Source organism: Suncus etruscus, chromosome 6, assembly GCF_024139225.1.
Source record: "Suncus etruscus isolate mSunEtr1 chromosome 6, mSunEtr1.pri.cur, whole genome shotgun sequence".
Classification (NCBI taxonomy): Eukaryota; Metazoa; Chordata; class Mammalia; order Eulipotyphla; family Soricidae; genus Suncus; species Suncus etruscus.
The window spans coordinates 130,795,523-130,815,335 of NC_064853.1; the positions used below are offsets into that span (position 1 = coordinate 130,795,523).

The 19,813-nt window shown below is 40.9% G+C and overlaps 1 pseudogene; it reads right to left on the reverse strand.

Annotated features, from left to right (window-relative positions):
* Nucleotides 1–5,250: 5,250 nt before the first annotated feature.
* Nucleotides 5,251–5,639, reverse strand: LOC126012260 (peptidyl-prolyl cis-trans isomerase NIMA-interacting 4-like; annotated as a pseudogene).
* Nucleotides 5,640–19,813: the final 14,174 nt, after the last annotated feature.

Genomic DNA, 19,813 nt, shown 5'->3' on the forward strand with positions numbered 1-19,813 from the left:
GGCAAACACCACTGTGCTATCTCTCCGGGCCCCATTACAGCATTCTTAAACCCACTTGATCCATACTATCTCCAGCTTCAGTGGACATGCCTAGGGCATCTCCATGCCACTTATAGACTTCCTGTAATTCATGCTAGGTGGTCTTGTCTCAGCTCTGGGCCTATCCCTGTAGATTGCTGTCTGTGCTTCATGACAATCCCACCCAGAGTTCGAGTCTCCCTTCAAAAACTACCACCAGTGGTTTAGATGAATGATAATATCATGACCAGTTTTTGCACATCAGTGGCAGGCATTTAACAAATGAAAGGGACTTGAGTAAGCAAGGGTCAAACCAGAATGTCAGAATTTTATGGACTTTTGAAAACTCTGAGATGAGGATGATAGGGTTGTATACTGAGGCTACTGGGCGTCTGGGGCTGAGTCTTTGGCTGTCCCTGAGCTAATGTGAGAAGGATTCTGGATATAGTGATGACAGCCAGAAAGATGAAGAAGAGGATGATGGAGAGATGTAGTCCATTTGCCCCTTATGTTTTTTGTTTTGTTTTGTTTTGTTTTTGGGACACACCTGGCAGTGCTCAGGGGTCACTCCTGCCTCCACACTCAGAAATCACTCCTGGCAGGCACAGGGACCATATGGGATGCCGGGATTCAAACCAATGACCTTCTGCATGAAAGGCAAATACCTTACCTCCGTGCTATCTCTCCGGCTCCTGCCCCATATATTTTTATCCAACTGCAAAGGCTCAGGGAGATGAATAAATCCCATGTGGAATTTATTCAAGGTGAAGAAGATTTAGAATTTCTGCCTCTATTCTGGAGTTTTTGTCTTCTTGACCAAGCTGCCTCGCTGCCATTTGTAGCATTTGAGCAATACAGAGGCCAGTGAATTGTTTATCAAAATTTTGAGTAGGATTTTTTGTTTTGTTTTCTTCTTTTCTTATTGTTCCAGCCACCACTCCAAAGACTGCCTTCTACATTAATCTGCCTTAGCAGATTAATCTCTCTCTCTCTCTCTCTCTCTCTCTCTCTCTCTCTCTCTCTCTCTCTCTCTCTCTCTCTCTCCCTCCACCCCGCCTCTCTCGTTAAACATAAAAGAATCCTGTTTTGCCTGCTGTCATGTTTTTTGAAAAGTAAAATAATCAGTCTTTAATGAGCTTGTAACTTTGAACCAAGGTACAATAATTTTGTGGCTCTGCAGCTCCCGTTGATGGAAATATATTTATTTTAGAAGCTGATGACCTGTGGGGAAAGACTATTATTCTAAATATCATGATGAGGTCATGGGAGCTGACGAAGGGCTTGGGAGAGAAGCAGTAAAAATTACAATTGCATATGAAATAAAAACAGATTTCTTTTCTCAGCACAAAAATCTTGATGCTTTAAATCTTTTGAGGTATTGAAGCAAAATGTGCATATTTGGGGGTGATTCTTGAGGTGGACCCTCCTTGCTGTCTAGGTTTTTGTTAGGTGCATGAGAATGGTAGCTGGGGTCAGTCTTAGGTGCTACAATCAAGGAGTCTGGGGAGCTAGGAATAGAGGGTGGTATTATTTTGTAATTTAGACTCGTCCTGGAACTGGAATTGTGCATAAAGTACAACTATTTCTGTTATACTAGAGATATAGATGAGCAAAAAGCAAACTAAAAAACAGAAGATCACAGTCCTTTAGTCATTGCCACCAGAGATACACAATACTTACATATTACTCATACGCATGCACAGATATGTATACACATATCTGAAACCTAGATGCAATATATCTAATACATATACACATATCTGTGGTCATTTATATTTATAAGATAGACACCTTAATAAACATGCCAGAAATATTTTTTGGGGGGGTTTCAGCCACACCCATTTGATGCTCAGGGGTTACTCTTGGCTAAGCGCTCAGAAATTGCCCCTGGCTTGGGGGGACCATATGGGACGCCGGGGATCGAACCGCGGTCCTCCCTTGGCTAGCACTTGCAAGAAAGACATCTTACCTCTAGCGCCACCTCACCGGCCCCGAGAAATATGTTTTAACTATATAACATGTGGTCATCTTCCTTATCTATAAATGATTGAATGAATTTGTCATTTAACTAGATGTTATCTAGTTTGATCAGATGAATCAGAAGTGATCTAGCTTTGTTCCATACTTTGTAGTGTGCAGATGCAGAAAGTCACCAGATTCTATTTCTTGTTGATAAAGAACCTATCAATTTGTGGCAAGTCATGAAAATTACCTCTGGTGATTGCAAAAGTAGTTAATCTGAAGGATATTGGGAGTTGCCAAACCTATTATCTCCAAGAACTAGTGATGAAAACATCACTCTACAGAACTGGAAAGATTGTGTGAAGGTGGTGGTGGTGGAGCACTGTCCTGATGCTGTCTCACTAAGCTCCAGAAAAACTTCTACTTTAATTTTATTAGGATTTAAACTTTGTCACTCCAAAAAAGAGGAAGCAAACTTTGTCATCCACAAAATCAGAACCCTTGTCACCACATTTCCCAGCAAAATGGGTCTCTCTCTTTTTCTTTTGGTTTTTGGGCCATACCCATTGTTGCTCAGGGGTTACACCTGGATATGTGCTCAGAAATCACTCTGGGCTTGGAGGACCATATGGGACGCTGGGGGATCGAACCGAGGTCTGTCCTAGGTTAGCGCTTGCAAAGCAGATGCCTTATAGCTAGCGCCACAGCTCCGGCCCCCAAAATGAATCTCTTGGACCCATTGTCTAGGACCCAACTCTTGAATTGTTCTCTTAGAAATTAGAGCTCAGAGAAATCTGTGCACAAGCAGAATCTGAGACACAGATCTTCATGCAGTTGCAAGAAAAGCGAGAATTTGATATGGTTCATTAGTTTTACTGTGGAGAGGTGGGATGCTATGGGTTGAAAGTACCTCGGCCACAGCAAGCCCAATTCACAGGAACTGAGCAGAGAGTATGACTGATGGGGTCCAGGGGTGTGGCTCAGTGGTAGAGACTTGCCTTATACTTACCATACCACTGACAGTGATTTTGAAAGTACTACCACTGGGATCCCTGGAGTCACAGTGGGTGATCTCTGAGTCACTGCAATCAAGTATGTGTGAGCACAACCAATGGTTCCCAAACACTATAACAATAATAACATCAATAGAGGGGAAGGGGGGGATAAAATATCAAAAATAAGGAAGGAAAGCATAACTGATATTTGAAACATGTGATGTAGGAAATAATGAAGTCATGCAAAAGTGAAAAACTCCAGAATTAGGCAAATCTGAGTAGTGGCTCTTTTGCTACTACCAGTTTATGACGTCGGGCAAGCCACTTTGTTTTAATTTTATTTTATTTTATTGATTTTCTCATGGTTACAAGTTTTTTTTTAATAATAGTTGTTTTTTTTCATAGACACAAAGTTATTCAGTCTTTGTATCCTAGTCACTGTTTCTTCTGAAGTGCAGGAACTCTCAGTTTAATGTAGTCCCATTTGTTTATTTTTGTTCCACTTGCTTGGATAGTGGTGTTCCATCTTTGAAGATGCCTTTAGCTTCAATGCCATGGAGTGTTCTGCCTACATTTTCCTCTATGTACTATATGGGTTCAGGTTTAATATCAAGGTCTTTAGTCCATTTGGATTTGACCTTCATGCATGGTGTTAAAGAGAAGTCTGAGTTCACTTTTTTGCATGTAGTTGACTAGTTTTCCCAACATCACTCTTTGAAGAGACTTTTCTTGATCCACTTTAGATTTCTTTCCCCTTTATCAAATATTAATTGATCACATATTAATTAATTGTTCATACCTGAGGGAAGGTCTCAGAATATTGAAGTCTATTCCATTGATCTGAGGGTCTGTCTTTATTCCAATACTGTTTTCCAATACTGTCTTTATTCCAATGCTGTTTTAATGACTACTATTTTATAGTAGTTTGAATTTACGGAAAGTGATGGCTCCCATTTTCTTTTTCCCAGTGATTGCTTTAGCTATTTGCGGAGATTTGTTTTTCCATATGAATTTCTGAAGTGTTTGATCTATTTCTTTGAAAAATGTCATGGGTATCTTTAGAGGGACTGCATTAAGTCTGTACAATGCTTTGGGGAGTGTTGCATTTTAATTATATTAATCCTCCTAATCCATGAGCAGAGTATGTTTCCATTTTCTTGTGTTCTCTTTTATTTCTTGAAGCAGTGTTGTAGTTTTCTTTGTTTAGGTCTTTAACCTCTTTAGTTAAGTTAACTCTAAGACACTTAATTTTCTGAGGCACTATTGTGAATGGGATTGTTTTTTAAATGTCTCTTTCTTCTCTTTTATTATTTGTATATAGAAAATAACTTTGCATATTCATTTTTTATCCTTCCACTTTACTATGATAATATATTGTTTCTAGAATTTCTGTATTTAGGAGTTTTTAAATATTGTATCCTATTATCTGCAAACAGTGAGAATTTGATTTCTTCCTTTCCTATATAGATTCCCTTGATATCTTTTTCTTGCCTAATTGTGATGGCTACTGTTTTCATATATATATTGAATAGAAGGTTTTCCCCATAGTATAAAGTTTGTCATGGGCTTATGGTAAATGGCTTTGACTATATTGAGGAAGGTTCCCTCAATTCCCATCTTGTTGAGAGTTTTTATCATGAATGGGTGTTGGAACTCTTCAAATGCTTTCTCTGCATCTATTGCTATGATCATATGATTTTTACATTTTTCATTAATATGATATATATTTTTAATTTTGGGGGTCACACCCAATGCTCAGGGATTACTTATAGCTCTGTGCTCAGAAGTCATTCCTGGCAGGCTACAAAGACCATATGGGATTCCGGAATTTGAACTGAAGTTTGTCCTATGTTGGTTGTATGCAACGTAAATGCCTTACTGTTGTACTATTACTCTGTCCCTCTAATATGGTGTATTATATTGATTGAATTGAGCATATTAAACCATCCTTGCATCTCTGCAATGAAGTCTACTAGGTCATGGTGTATGACCTTGATGAGCTGTTGGATTTTATTTGCTAGTATTTTGTTGAGGACCTTTGCATCTGTGTTCAAGACAAGTCACTTTATTTTATTTATTTATTTATTTTGGGTCACACTCGGCAGCGCACAGGGGTTACTCCTGGCTCTATGCTCAGAAATCACTCCTGGCAGGCTCGGGGGGACCATATGGGATGCTGGGATTCGAACCACTGTCCTTCTGCATGCAAGCAAACACACTACCTTCATGCTATCTCTCCCAAGTCACTTTATTTTTTAAAATTTTTTATACATTTTTATTTTCTATCTTCTACCATTATAATATGATAACCAAATTTAGTCTTAACTGGAGGGTTTATAAACACAGATTTATCCAGACCACTCACAGGCAAGGCAGATGCTTCTTATTGTAATGACCCTAAGAGCCTCTGGTCATCCAACCCAAGTCATCCCCTTGCCTGGCTTTGTCTTCACTAGATTGTGTGGCCACTCATTGAAACACAATTTGGACCTTCACATTTCTATGGCTTCTATGATTCTTTCATGTTTTTCACACAGAATGTGCCTGACCTTCATTGAATTGCCACCATCTTTGGGACCTTGTGACCTTGTCAGCACTGTCACTCCTAATGCCTCCTCCTCCTTTTCCTCCTTTCCCTGAATAGCTTTTTCCTTTGGGAAGCATCTCCAAAACTCCAGACAAGTCACTTTAATTCAGAGCATCCATGTAAAGGTCTCCATGTAAAGATGTGAAAATTAACTTCTCAGTTTAATGGCAGGTACTATAAAATTCTGTAGACATAGTAGTCCCATCTTGGAATCCATTAATATAACTAATCTTTACATTCTGAAATAGACAGATGGGTCATTCCCATAAAGGGGCAGGGCAGGACTAGGCTCATGAAAATCAAGGTATTTGCCTAAAATCCAAACAAGATCAGCAAGTGCTTCTGAACTCAGTGTTGCTAACCTCTGTACCAGCTCCAGATACCCTCACCTTTTCATGTGGTTTCAGAGGTGCTAGCAGAAGTCATACAAATCTCTCTGGGCTACTTGTTCCAAGTTGGGAAGATTTTTAAGGAGAATTTTACTTAGCTTCCTGCTCCCTTTATCAGTGATCAGGAGAAGAGGGTTACTTGGAACCACTCAATAGCAGGGTTCTGTGGTGAAACAGTTTGAATGAAACTGGGACAAACCAGAGCTTTTTAGACTATGGGGTTAATGCACATGGAACATTGCTGCCAGGGACCTGCAGCATCGACATCCCACAATCTCCCCAAGAGTACTTGGGGGTAGGGGTTTGGGGCCCTTATGAACACCAGGGGGAAAGGCTAATTGTTCTCAGCAGCGACTTCAAGAGAGAAAATGAATGATTTCTATCTTGAGATTATCTTGAAGTTAGTGACCTCATTTTATCTTTTCTCCAAGCCAGCAAGACCAAGAACTGTGGCCAAAATCACATGTGAAAACCAAAAAGGGATGGTCAGATAGCTCAAGGGTAGAGCTTGGGGTATATGGTCCTTGCTATAACATAGCTTACCTCAGCACCTCCAGGGGTTCTCTCAGCCCATGTACTGAATCATCCAGCTGGGAGTGGTACTAACATCAATGAAGATGATGCCTATTTTTTTTTAATTTTTTTTATTTTTAATTATGAGAACAAGGATGCAAAGAAAGAGGACAAGGTAAAGTTACAGTGGAAGGACAATACATAACATAATTCTCAGAAGTCCCCTTGCTGATATCCCAACTTTGAAATTTCATCCAAAGAACATTAAGATTGTAACACACTATAATATTTCTTAACAGCACATAAGGCAATCTAAAGCCATAAAACTTACATAACTCCTTAAACATTACAGGCATAGCATTTTTTTTACATTTCCATATTCATGCATATTAGCTTAAGTTGACCTCAAATCTTAACTGGGTTCTTTTTAAGGTTTAGAGTCAAAGGAGCACAGCAAAAATGGTGTTAGAGTGGCAATTGTTGTTTGCATAGGCCCACCAAAATATGAGGGACATGGAAAGAAATAACCTTGGCCTAAATACAAAAAGACCCGATCCCTGAAGGTTCCTGGCACAAGACCAACTCTAGGCTCCAGGCAAGCTAGATCGTCCAATCCAAGACATTGTCTGTAGTGCCAACACACTTATATTTTTCACACAGTCTCTGTTGTTGGTATGATGCCTATTTTTAAAAAGCAACCCAAAGAACCAGCTATGGAGAAAATTGGGACTCAATCCAGAATTTTGGAGCTACTTTCCACCTACTAATACATATTAGGGGGAAGGTAGGCATAATGGGTTTGAATTGTATCCCAGGACCCCAATATGTTCCAAACTCTAACCCCCATATCTCACAAATATGTTCAGGATTTCCAAAAAACAAACAAACAAAAAACAGAAACAAATTCAGGGAGATTAGGGCTCACACTTACAAAAAGGAAAGGATGCTGGGAAGGAAAATGTGGAGGCTGTAGACCTGAGGCCACGATTCATTGAGTATCTAGGTCCTGGTCATAAGGGGCTGGAGGAGGCCAGGAAGGATGTCTTATTTTTTATTTTTTGCTAGGGTTCAGAGAGAATGTGGCCTTGGTTCTGGCTTTTGAGGTTCAGAAAGGAATCTTCACTCAGCTCCACAGTCTGTGGTACTTGATTGCGAAAGTTCTGAAAAACACACACAACAGATGGGACGTGGCTCCCAGATCCCTGCAGTCAGCTTGTGGGTCCCATGTTTGCACACAGCCTCTCCCAGCCCACCTGCAGGAAGCACTGCGCCCAACCTGCTGCTGAGAACAAAGAGAATGGGGAGGCTCCCAAACCTGTTCTAAACACACAGAGGCTGTGCTACTCTGGCCTTGGACAGTGCTGTGGGCTCCAGAAAGTGACCTTTCAGGGAAATGCCCAGTGAGCTCGGCTGGAGACGCAGCACATATCACCAGTTGCGCTGGTACAGACACTCGTTGCTTCAACCTGGGGATGCTGGGTGCCCTCCAACCCTCCAGCAGAGCTTCCTTCTGCATAAATGTCTTCTAAACAGTATTGGTCAGATTTTCCTATGAACTTTCCACTGCAGGTGACTAAGGTGCTCAGGATTTAAAGTGGGTAGGGCACAACCATTTTACTGATGAACTGAGGCAAGACAGATTGATGATGAAGGTGATAATGTAGAATCCCTTCCTAATTCATGGATATTACAGTATTATTCAAAGCCTTGAGCCCTCCTGCCTCTTTGCCAGGGGCTTGCCTGGGGAATAATCTGAAAGAAGTCTACCACACTGAGAGGGCCCCTGGGGAGCTGGGGAGTGACAACAAATGCCACAGAAAAGCTCTCTGTGCTGCTTTCAGAGAGAAACAAGACCTGGGAAGAAGTTTCCAACATGCTCTCAAGCACACCCAAGTAGGTCAGTTTCCTAAGCCACATGGGCCATGGCATCTCCCATTCACTTCAGAGGCAAGGCCCACTAACTCTCTGCAGTCAGACTCCCTCTTGAGCAAATCTACAGCTGTTTTCTCCAGGGATGTGGGATTGAGAAACAGAGTTGGGATATAGTATAGGACCAGGTGTGGCTAGACAGAAGGTACATGTTAGCCCACTGCACCTTAGTGAGAGCCCTCTGCCTCTTCACATTTTGTGTGGTGGAAGGAGCAACCGGTGTGTATCCTATTCACCCTCCACTTCTGGTCATTCTTCATTCCCCTTTGGCCTTTCATCACTGGAGGCCCATATAACTAATTCCTCCCTGCATTGTAAAATAGGATGGGCCGTAAACCTCCTGTCATGCATTAGGACTTTCAGGGTACTATGTTAACCACACTGCCATCTCATCTGGTCTTGACTTCGAACTGTGTTACATGGTCTGCACTCATACAGTTGGCTGATGCTTGTTGCAGTGGATTCTCCTTAGATCACTGCCTCAGGATAGATATCCTCAGGCATCTTCAAAGGAGTCTTCAATGCAGTCTTCAGCAAACTAGATTTCACACCTAGTGAATTTCTGAGCAGACAGAGTAAGAGACTGTTGTTGAGTCAGGCTATTGTTCGAGCTTCTCTTCTCTAAGAGTATATTTTCAGTAGAATCAGAGAAATTATGAAAGGGAAAGCAGAGAACTGTTAAAGTTGCAGAATTAGATGCTATCAATGAAACGTGGCCTCTGAGCATCTCACAATTGCTTAACTAAGCTAGGACAGAACAATGTTCTTTTTTTACTAGAATAATTGCACCTAAAAATAGTAAGCATTAAATTCAAGAAGGCTAGGGCTGCAAGGAACCTAAAAAAGACATCTCCAGTCCCAGCTCTCCTTAACAAGAGGTTGGGATGATGAGGTTTCATGAACATTTTTAATTGACATCTCTCAGGCATCAAGGCAGAAGTGGGGCTCCCAGCAGGTCTCCTGGTTCTTTGTTAGTGCTGCTTTCATCTATGGTCATCTATTTGTTCTAGCAGCTCATCTTATCACTGAAACTCCTTTGTGCATCCTGAGCAGGGGAATATCAGATAGGAGGCAGGCAGGGAGGGAATGGAGCCCTCAGAGGAGATGGGAAGGCAGTTGCACAGGTTCTATGGTCTAACCTACCTTTCCTGCCAGAAAGGGAGCTGGGTTCAGGGCTCTACCCTCTGAAAACCCCAAGTCAGTCTTGACTTAAGTAACCTCTGTGGAAAGTGTGAGGTAGTAAGACCCAGCTGTTGTTTTTATCTGCAAACCCAGAAGAGAAAATAGTTGTTGACTGGGTCCGGGCCTCAATCTTCCAGCTAGCCTGGGGGCCCCATGAGTTGCAAGCATCCTTGGTTTAGGTGAGAATTAGAAGGTCAGTTCATCCAGAGATATGGGAAGCTGGCATTGGCCACTGCTTCCTGCTAGCATATGACAACCTTGCTCTGTTCTGGGGAAGCCTGAATGTGGGAGGCTGGGCCTCTGTGAGCTGAGGTCTCTGGCCTTGTAGCTCAGCCTCCCAGGGGAGCCAGGCAGCTCCTCCTGTTGTCTCTCTCTGCTTCTCCAGCCAAAAGCCTGTGGTTTCGGCACAGCATGGGAGACAGCTGGCTTTGTTTTGGTGTTCAAACCAGGGAGGAGGAACATAATTTTAACACTGAAAAAATAAAATTGTTTTTGAGCGAGAGAGAGAGAAACTTCCAGTGGGAGCCCTTGAAAGCTAACCCTGTTTGCACCCTCCAACAAATGAACAACAAATCCACCTGCCGATTTGACTTTCTGGCTTTAACACCCACAGCATGTGGTCTGGGTCTCCAGACCTTTGGGGGCTGCTCCAGGAAAGCAAGGAAAGGCTGGGCCTGGGTGGGAGGGGAGAAGTGCCAGAATCCTGCCTCTGTCAGGATTCTGACAGAGTGAGTAAAGAGGGATCTTTAAGACCCCGAGCTCTATAATTAGGACCAGAGGCAGCCCTCAAAGAGACCCATTTTTTTTTTCTGTTAATAAAAGCAGGAAAAAAACCTCAACTCAGTAGCAACCAGCTTTCTCCCCTTGCGGTCTAGGACATCTGCCAATTGTTGTGTCTGGTCTTAGTTACCTCCTGCAGAAGCCATTCATGACATTCTCCTCCTGCCTCCCACCTATATATCATCCTTCTCCACCCCTCTCAACACTTACTCTCACTCCCTCAAGCTACTTATAAAAGTTAATACACAGCATGCCTACTAACTGCTCACTTGCTTGGCTTCTACCTAGCTGGCTGAGTGATGTGTTTCTGGGCTTGGTGGCTGTGCCCAGCAGGGGCTCCAACACGTAGAGTTAATGCTGCTGCTGAGGAGATGAATAAGAAATTCATGATCAACTCAGGAGAAAGGTAATTTCCGCACCACACACACACACACAAAAAGAGTTAAGCTGAAGAGTTAAGCTGGTGAGGTGGCACTAGGGAAATCTTTTCCCAACACTGTAACTTGAACAGAACCAAACAGATAATGGCCTAGTCATGAGAGCTGTTCTCACTTTTGTCAAAAAAAAAAAAAGTGTTTCGGGTGGTAGGTAGCTCTTCTCAAGGGGATTTTGTAGGAATTCAGGCCACTTTAAAATCTGGTCCCGATGGCAGGTTCAATGGCACTGAGCAGTAGAGGAGAAGGAGGAGAAAGAGGAGTGGTTTAGGGCATGCCAGAAGCACTACACATGGCTTTTACTCTCACTCATTTGGCAAGAACTCTTTCCTGTCTAATTGCGAGGCTTGCTTGGGTCATGGCCCAGGAGAGAGAGGGGGTTGAGCTCGGTTTATAATCTGGTAGGCTCTGCCATGCCTGCATCGGACAGGAGGTGGGAGCAGATGGCTTCCAAGAGCCTTTCCAATTCCCATCATTTGTGGTTTGAAGGTTTATGTTTCCTTTGTGACAGTTTTGCAAGGTTAAAGGGAAAGAAAGATACATGTCAGTTGTCACTCTTTCTACCTTTGTGATCCTTCCTTATTTTTTTCTGAAGAATTCTTTCGGGCTTTTCTGGGTGTCATTATAGACAGTACATTTGCTTAGCTTTCCACGAGTGATATTGAGTGCAGAGCCAGGACTATGCCCTGAGCACTGCCAGGTGTGTTCCAAAAACCCAAAGAAAAAATTATTTTATTCAGCAAGTCCTCCTTAGATAAAGTTTAAATTAAATCAATATGCACAATAAGTAGTTTACTAGAATACTTTTATTTTTTTATTCTGGGGCCACACCTAGTGGTGCTCAGGACTTCTAACTCTTGCTCAGGGATCACTCCTGGTAGTACTTGGGGTATCAAATGCAGTAGTACTGAGAATTGAGCTTAGCTCAGCTGCATACATTACTAACACCTTACATTCTCTACTATCTCTTTGGTCCAATTTTGTATAAATACTTGTGTTTCATAATCCTCTGCTATTTGTTTTGGTAACAATGCATAAAAATTAACAGTGACCTACTGTGGTCATAGTTCTATTATGTTTCACTTCAGTTCTATCTGGATTTTATTTTTAGAAATCAAAATTTTCTTGAGAAATATAATCCCATATTCAGTTCTCTATTTATTAAGAATTAAGAAAAATTAAAGGAGAAATCTGCATGACTTCTATAGGAATTTTTTAAATTAAACAACATCAAGACAGTCACTGTGTTTGAACAGTGCCAGCTCCATAGACTCACTCTTTTATTTTATTTAAAATAATATCTTTATTTAAGCACCATGATTACAAACATGATTATAGTTGGATTTCAGTCATAAAAACATAAAAAACATAAAAAGAACATTCCCCCCTTCACCAGTGCAATATTCCCACCACCAATGCCCCATCTCCCTCCTTCCCAACCCCCTGCCTATATTCCAGACAGGCATTATACTTCTCCCACTCAGTAACATTGTCATTATAGTTGTTAGTGCAGTTATTTCTCTAACTGCATTCACCACTCTTTTTTTAATCTAATAATATCTTTATTTAAACACCGTGATTACAAACATGATGGTAGTTGGATTTCAGTCATAAAAAGAACACCCCCTTCACCAGTGCAACATTCCCACACCAATGCCCTCCATCTTCCTCTTCCCTCACCCTCTGCCTGTATTCGAGACAGATATTCTACTTCTCTCACACACTACCATTGTCGTGATTATTGTTAGTGTAGCTATTTCTCTAACTGCACTCACCACTCTTTGGGGGTAAGCTTTATAACACGGCCGGTCCTTCCAGCCCTCATCTCTGGGCATTATTACAATAATGTTTTATATTTTTCTTATTCTGTCTCTCTCTCTCTGGCTTATTTCTTATTTCTTATTTCTATTCTGTCTCTCTCACTCTGGCTTATTTCACTTAGCATAATAGTTTCTATGTGCATCCATGTATAGGAAAATCTCATGACTTGATTTTTCCTGACAGCTGCATAGAATTCCATTGTGTCTTTGTAACACAGTCTCTTTCACCATTCATCTGTTGAAGGGCATCTTGGTTGTTTCCAGAGTCTGGCTATTGTATATAGCGCTGTAATGAATATAGATGTGAGGAAGGGATTTTTGTATTGCATTTTTGTGTTCCTAGGGTATATCCCTAGGAGTGGTATAGGTGGATTATATGGGAGCTCAATTTCCAGGTTTTTAAATTTTTCCTTTAATTTTTATTTCCAGTTTTCTGAGGAATCGCCATATTGTTTTCCAAAAAGGCTGGACTAGACAGTATTACCACCAGCAGTGAATGAGAGTTCCTCTCTCCCAACATCCCTGCCAGCACTGATTGTTCTTGTTCTTTGTGGACATTCATCACTCTTTGTGACTATCATATTAGCAGCCGGTCCTTCTGGCCATCATCTCTATTGTCGCTGGGCATTATTGCAATAATGTCTTTTACTGAAGACCCACTCTTTTCTTGAATGATATATGAACTGAGCTGTGAAAAATCATGGCTACACGGGCCCATGCAGCACAAAGCTGGCCATTTCAGGAGGAGAGGGTGGGCCAATCCTCCACTCTGCCAAAGTCACGATTGCTGCCTCCATCACTCAGAATCACTGTTTTCCCCCATGGCCTGCCTTATCACTGACCCTCTATGATTCCTTGCGAAAACACTGATCTGACCACAGGTGATGTAAGCTGGTTATTGGGCTGACCTCAGCAGGGCTTTTTTTTTTTTTGGAGCAAAATTCCTTCTTCCATGAAAGACTTACAGCTGTATCCACACCCACAAATGCAGTCACCATTTTCTAACTGGACCTTCTTTCAGGAGGCCATGCAGCAGAATATATGCCCTTAAAAGTCATAGTATCATAGCTTTGAATTTCTGGACAACTTCATTTGTCTGATGCTGTCCCTAAAGGAACACCCCAATTTATTAGACTGGACATTACTTACTAAACTTAAATTAGAGCTACTAAACCTTCTGCCATTGTATGAATGACTTCATTGGTAATACAATAATTTTCACAAATGAGCAGCAACTATACTTTTTATTTCTTTTTTATCTCTTCTTTTCCATTTTATTCTTATTTTTATTTCTTTGTTTTTTAAAGCCAGTCAAATTGAGCAGTGTATTTTATTTTTCTAATAATTTTGCTTTCACTTACCTGCAAGAAATGTATTATGACTCTGAAAACAACCAAGATGCCCTTCAACAGATGAATGGCTAAAGAGACTGTGGTACATATACACAATGAAATATTATGCAGCCATCAAGAGATATGAAGTCATGAAATTTTCCTATGCATGGATGTACATGGAATCTATTATGCTGAGTGAAATAAGTGAGAGGGAAAGAGATAGAAGCAGAATAGTCTCACTCATCTATGGGGTTTAAGAAAAATAAAAGACATTCTTGCAATAACTTTCAGAGACAAAAGAGAGGAGGGCTGGAAGTTCCGGCTCACTACATGAAGTCACCACAAAGAGTGATGAGTGCAATTAGAGATATAACTACACTGAGAACTATCATAACCATGTGAATAAATGAGGGAAGTAGAAAGCCTATCTAGAGTACAGGTGGGGGAGTGGAGGGAGAATTGGGACATTGGTAATGGGAATGTTCCACTGGTGAAGGGGGGGTGTTCTTTACATGACTGAACCTAACCACAATCATGTTTGTAATCAAGGTGTTAATAAAGATATTAAAAAATAAAAATATAAAAATGTATTATAATCAACTGTCCATTATAAGATGCATTTTCTTAAAGTAATAAAAATACATTTTTGGTTTGGTTTTAGTTTTTGGTCACACCTGGTTCAGGAGTTACTCAGGAATTACTCCTTCAGTGCTCAGAGAACCATATGGGATGACAGGGATCAAACTTAGGTTGGCCCCTTACAAAGCAAATATGTTACCCACTGTACTATCTCTCTGGCCTCAACATTTCTAGTAAATTTATGAAAGGCTTTAAAGTGCCATAATCACCTAGTTTTATCTTTTTTTTTTTTCTTGGTTTTTCGGGTCACATCTTTTGATTCTCAGGGGTTATTCCTGGCTATGCGCTCAGAAATTGCCCCTGGCTTGGGGGGACCATTGGGACGCCAGGGGATCGAACCGTGGTCCTTTCCTTGGCTAGCGCTTGCAAGGCAGATACCTTACCTCTAGCGCCACCTCGCTGGCCCCTAGTTTTATCTTTATTGTGAAGAAGTATTACATGGTCTACCAGAAAGTCTTTAATTATGCAATTAGTAAAATAGAAAAGTTGAGGTCAAAGAGATAGAAGGTAAGGTGCTTGCCATGCTCCAGTTTCAATTATTGGCATGATAAGGTGTGACCCCAAAATTAAAAAAATGGGATAAAATAGAAAATCTGTTATATAAATCTGTTAGGCAAATCTAAATATACAATTATGCTTTAAAATGTTGACCAAAGAGGGCTAGACATAGAATGATTTCACTCATTTGTGGGGTATAAGAAAAGTCATAGGTAGTATGATAATAATATCCAGAGATGATAGACATGAGGATCAGGAGGTCCAGGCCAATGTAGGAAGCTTTCCACAAAAAATGGTGAATGCAGTTAGAGTAGTGAACGGTCCAGTCCACTGTGACAGTGATAGTTGTAAGTGACCACTCAGGCCAGAAACAGGTGCTGAAAATGCCTGCCCAGAGGCAGGCCAAGGAGGGTGGGTGGGAGGAAAACTGGGGACATTGGTGGCAGAAAATATACGCTGGTGAAGGATAAGGTATATTCTAGGACTAAAACTCAACTATGAACAATTTTGTAATCATGGTGCTTAAATTAAGTAAACATATATATATATATATATATATAAATGTTTCTCAAGAGCCAGGGAGATAGCATCAAGAAAGAACTGGAGCACATGCCTTGTTTGCAGAGTCTGCCATTTCATCCTTCAGAATAACATGGTTCCCCAGGCAATGCTGAGTGTAACTCTGGTGATCCCTCGGCATTGCTGGGCTAGCAGCATTGCACTGCCCTCTGAACACTGAAACTTCAGGCCAATACAGCCAAGCCAAGTGGCCCTGAGAGCCCCTAAATACAGTTTGCGAGACTACAAAAAAAAATGTTGTCATTAAATAAACAAACAAACATTTGCTTAGGTTGTCACAAAAATGCCCAAATCTGACAGCTCTGTGTAAGAACCTCAGGGTTCACATTTTCTAAGTCACCGTCTCTCTGTCTCTCTACTTTTCCTGCTGGAAAATTAGAACAATTGTCTTTAAAAGAGCTTAAGGGAGCAGAGCTATATAACATGGTACAACGTTTTAAATCCAGGTTGCTGTACTAAGTGCATTATACTTTTTAATCATCTTTTTAGTTTTCAGAGAAACTCTATAAAATGGATATATTATTAGTCCCTGTTTTATAAAGGAGAACATAGACTAGGAGAGAATGCAGCTAATATAAAGTTTTGCAGCTAAGTGATCTGGAAAGGGGACCTGAATGCACTCATCCAATTCCACATCCCACAAAGTGCATATTAGATGCCAGCAGTCATGAATGCAAGGATAATTGTTATTGCTGCTGTTACTGCAATTTGCTCTATACATGGAGTCAGACCTGGGCTTAACATATAACATTAGTCATGACTCATGAAATCGTTCATGTTCTATAAGTACGTTGGCTTGCTAGCTCATCAGAGTGACACTCAGATAACTTTTCTGTGGTCCTTTTTTTTTAGGGTAGGGGATAAATATAAGTTCCATAAAGCATAAGTTACAGAGTCACAGAGTCAGAATCTGGTAGAGTTGGCTCATAAACCCTGACTTTAGATAAGGCTGGTTAAATTCAAGTTTGAAGGGTGCCTGGCATGTGGGAAGGGTAATATAGCACTCATTAAATAAATTAATTGAATAAATAGCACATCCTACTAGTCTCTGAAGCAAAAGTTTATCTAATACCTGCTACCACCTAGGGAGACCAGGAACTGTGGATAGAAGCCTAGGACTCTTGTTCCCATTTCCCCCTACACCCCACACACATTAACCTGTTCTCAGGCTGCCTTTAACTTGGAGCAGAGGTTCACAAACCTTGGTCTACTGCCCACTTTCCAGAAAAGTCATCCAGAGCCCCTCCCCAATATGCTCCCACGGAAATTCATCTTCTTTAAGTAAACAAGCAGCAAGTGTCCCCTAATTTCACTTAGGTTACTACTCATGTCCCCTTCAATACAATTCTGGTTCCACGGAAGAAGTGCTGGAATTGACCATGTTGAGAAACACTGGGATGCTGGGATGGATTGACTTTCTTTCCTCACTCTGCCTGCTCTTCTTGGTGGCACCCTAGGATCTAAGCTCTTCCCTACAATTAAAAGTTTTTTTCTTCCATTGTTCCTGCTATTCAGGTCCCAGTGTACTACAGTCTGCTGGTATGTTCTTCTGGGAAAGTGTTAACAAACAAAGTTTATTTTTCTCCTAACACGGGGCTTCAAAGACCCCAAAGACAGCAGAATTCTAGACATCTATCTGCACAGTCTGTGGGAGAGATGCTTTGGGTAAAAGGTATGAGAATATAGCACAAGACATGAGCCAGAGGATGGCCAGGCCAGTTCAGCCCTCAGTACAGCTCAGGAACAGATATGAAGTTTGCTCTGACTGGAAGGATGATATGAGACTTTTAATCTATTCCCTTTATATAAGCTTTCTTCATTTGTTTTTAGAAGATTCCTAACATTCCTTGTCAAATTTGGCCCAAAATGATTTCTAACTTGTGTTTATAATGGAACAGACCCAAACATTCCCAAGCAATGAGAAAATTGAAAACTGGGTATACACTTACTCAACAAGTTTTACTGAGCTTCTATTATGTGTCAGGTACTCTTTAGGTACCAAGGAGGGAAGGATGAGCAAGCAAGTATACCCTTCCCTACCTTGAGGGTGTGGAGATGAGCTGTAAATCCTGGTTCTGTCTTTCGAACTTAAGTGACTACCTCATGTGACTCCTTAAAATCTCTTTGACTTTCTATCTATGACCATATGTCAATGATAATTGATTGCTTTCCTAGTACAAAGAGTTCCTTCCTTTGTGAGTAAAAACACATGAAAATGGGTAGGAGACTTGCCATAATATTCCAATATACCTTTCTCCTACTTCATAGTGGGAAACCTTAGACTGGTGTTGTTTGCATGAAATGGAGGCTATGTCTCCATTTTTCTTTTCAGTCGTTAAGTTGAATTCTGAATGAAATTGAGTGGAGAATGTGATTAACTTCTGGTCATGCTCTTAGTAAGAGGGATTTGTTCCCACTAATTTGCTCTTCTTGCTGGATACAGTAAAGAAGTGGAAAGGAATCTCAAGTGCCCAAGGAATAAAGATGCCCCAACTTCTTGACAAGGGAGCAGCAAGATAGAAAGAGAAGTAAATAGATTTTTTTGAGAAGTTACTGATATCTAAGGGCCAATTATTACTTTTTGGTCACACCCAAATGTCTCAGGGACCATTCACCAGAATCTGGAGTATATGTGGTGTTTGAGATCAAACAGTAGATTAGTTCTATGTAAAGCAATTCCTATTCTATCTTTCTGGCTCATCCTCTAATTAGTGTTACTAGTGAAATAATTATTTATATGGTAACCTGTTAGGAACTTAATTTGTCTACTAGAAATGAAGCTCTAAACTTATTGAATTCTTATACCTGTATCTCAAACGTTTAGAATCTAAGAATTAAGATGGCCAAAAGACACATGAAAAAATGCTCCACATCACTAATCATCAGGGAGATGCAAATCAAAACAACGATGAGATACCACCTCACACCACAGAGAATGGCACACATCACAAAGAATGAGAATAAACAGTGTTGGCGGGGATGTGGAGAGAAAGGAACTCTTATCCACTGCTGGTGGAAATGCTGTCTAGTTCAACCTTTATGGAAAGCGATATGGAGATTCCTCCAAAAACTGGAAATCGAGCTCCCATACGATCCAGCTATACCACTCCTAGGAATATACCCTAGGAACACAAAAATACAATACAAAAACCCCTTCCTTACACTTATATTCATTGCAGCACTATTTTCCATAGCAAGACTCTGGAAACAACCAAAATGCCATTCAACAGACGAATGGCTAAAGAAACTGTGGTACATATACACAATGGAATATTATGCAGCTGTCAGGAGAGATGAAGTCATGAAATTTTCCTATACATGGTTGTACATTGAATCTATTATGCTGAGTGAAATAAGTCAGAGAGAGAGAGAGAAAGAGAGAGAGAGAGAGAGAAAGAGAGAGAGAGACGCAGAATGGTCTCACTCACCTATGGGTTTTAAGAAAAATGAAAGACATTCTTGCAATAATAATTTTCAGACACAAAAGAGAAAAGAGCTGGAAGTTCCAGCTCACCTCAGGAAGCTCACCAGAAAGAGTGATGAGTTTAGTTAGAGAAATAACTACATTTTGAACTGTCCTAATAATGAGAATGTATGAAGGAAATGGAGAGCCTGTTTAGAGTACAGGCGGGGGTCGGGTGGGGAGGAGGGAGACTTGGGACATTGGTGATGGGAATGTTGCACTGGTGATGGGTGGTGTTCTTTACATGACTGAAACCCAAAGATAATCATGTATGTAATCAAGGTGTTTAAATAAAAAATAATAGAATTTTTGGGACGGGGGTGGGGAGAAGAGACAGCATGGAGGTAAGGCATTTTTGCCTTGTGTCCAGAAGGACAGTGGTTCGAATCCTGTCATACCATATGAACCCTGTGCCTGCCAGGGGCAATTTCTGAGTGTAGAGCCAGGAGTGACCCCTGAGTGCTGCCGGGTATGACCCAAAATAAAAAAAAAGAATTTTTGGGACACCAGTTTAATGTGCAGGCATTAAAAACAATTAAGTAAAAGTATCAATCAATTTCTGATTAAGTGAGATTTGTATGATATAAAATACCATAACTTTGTTTTTATGGTGGCTAACTAAAATTTTGTAAATACATGTAAGAAAAGTTTAGGGCCCGGAGAGATAGCACAGCGGCGTTTGCCTTGCAAG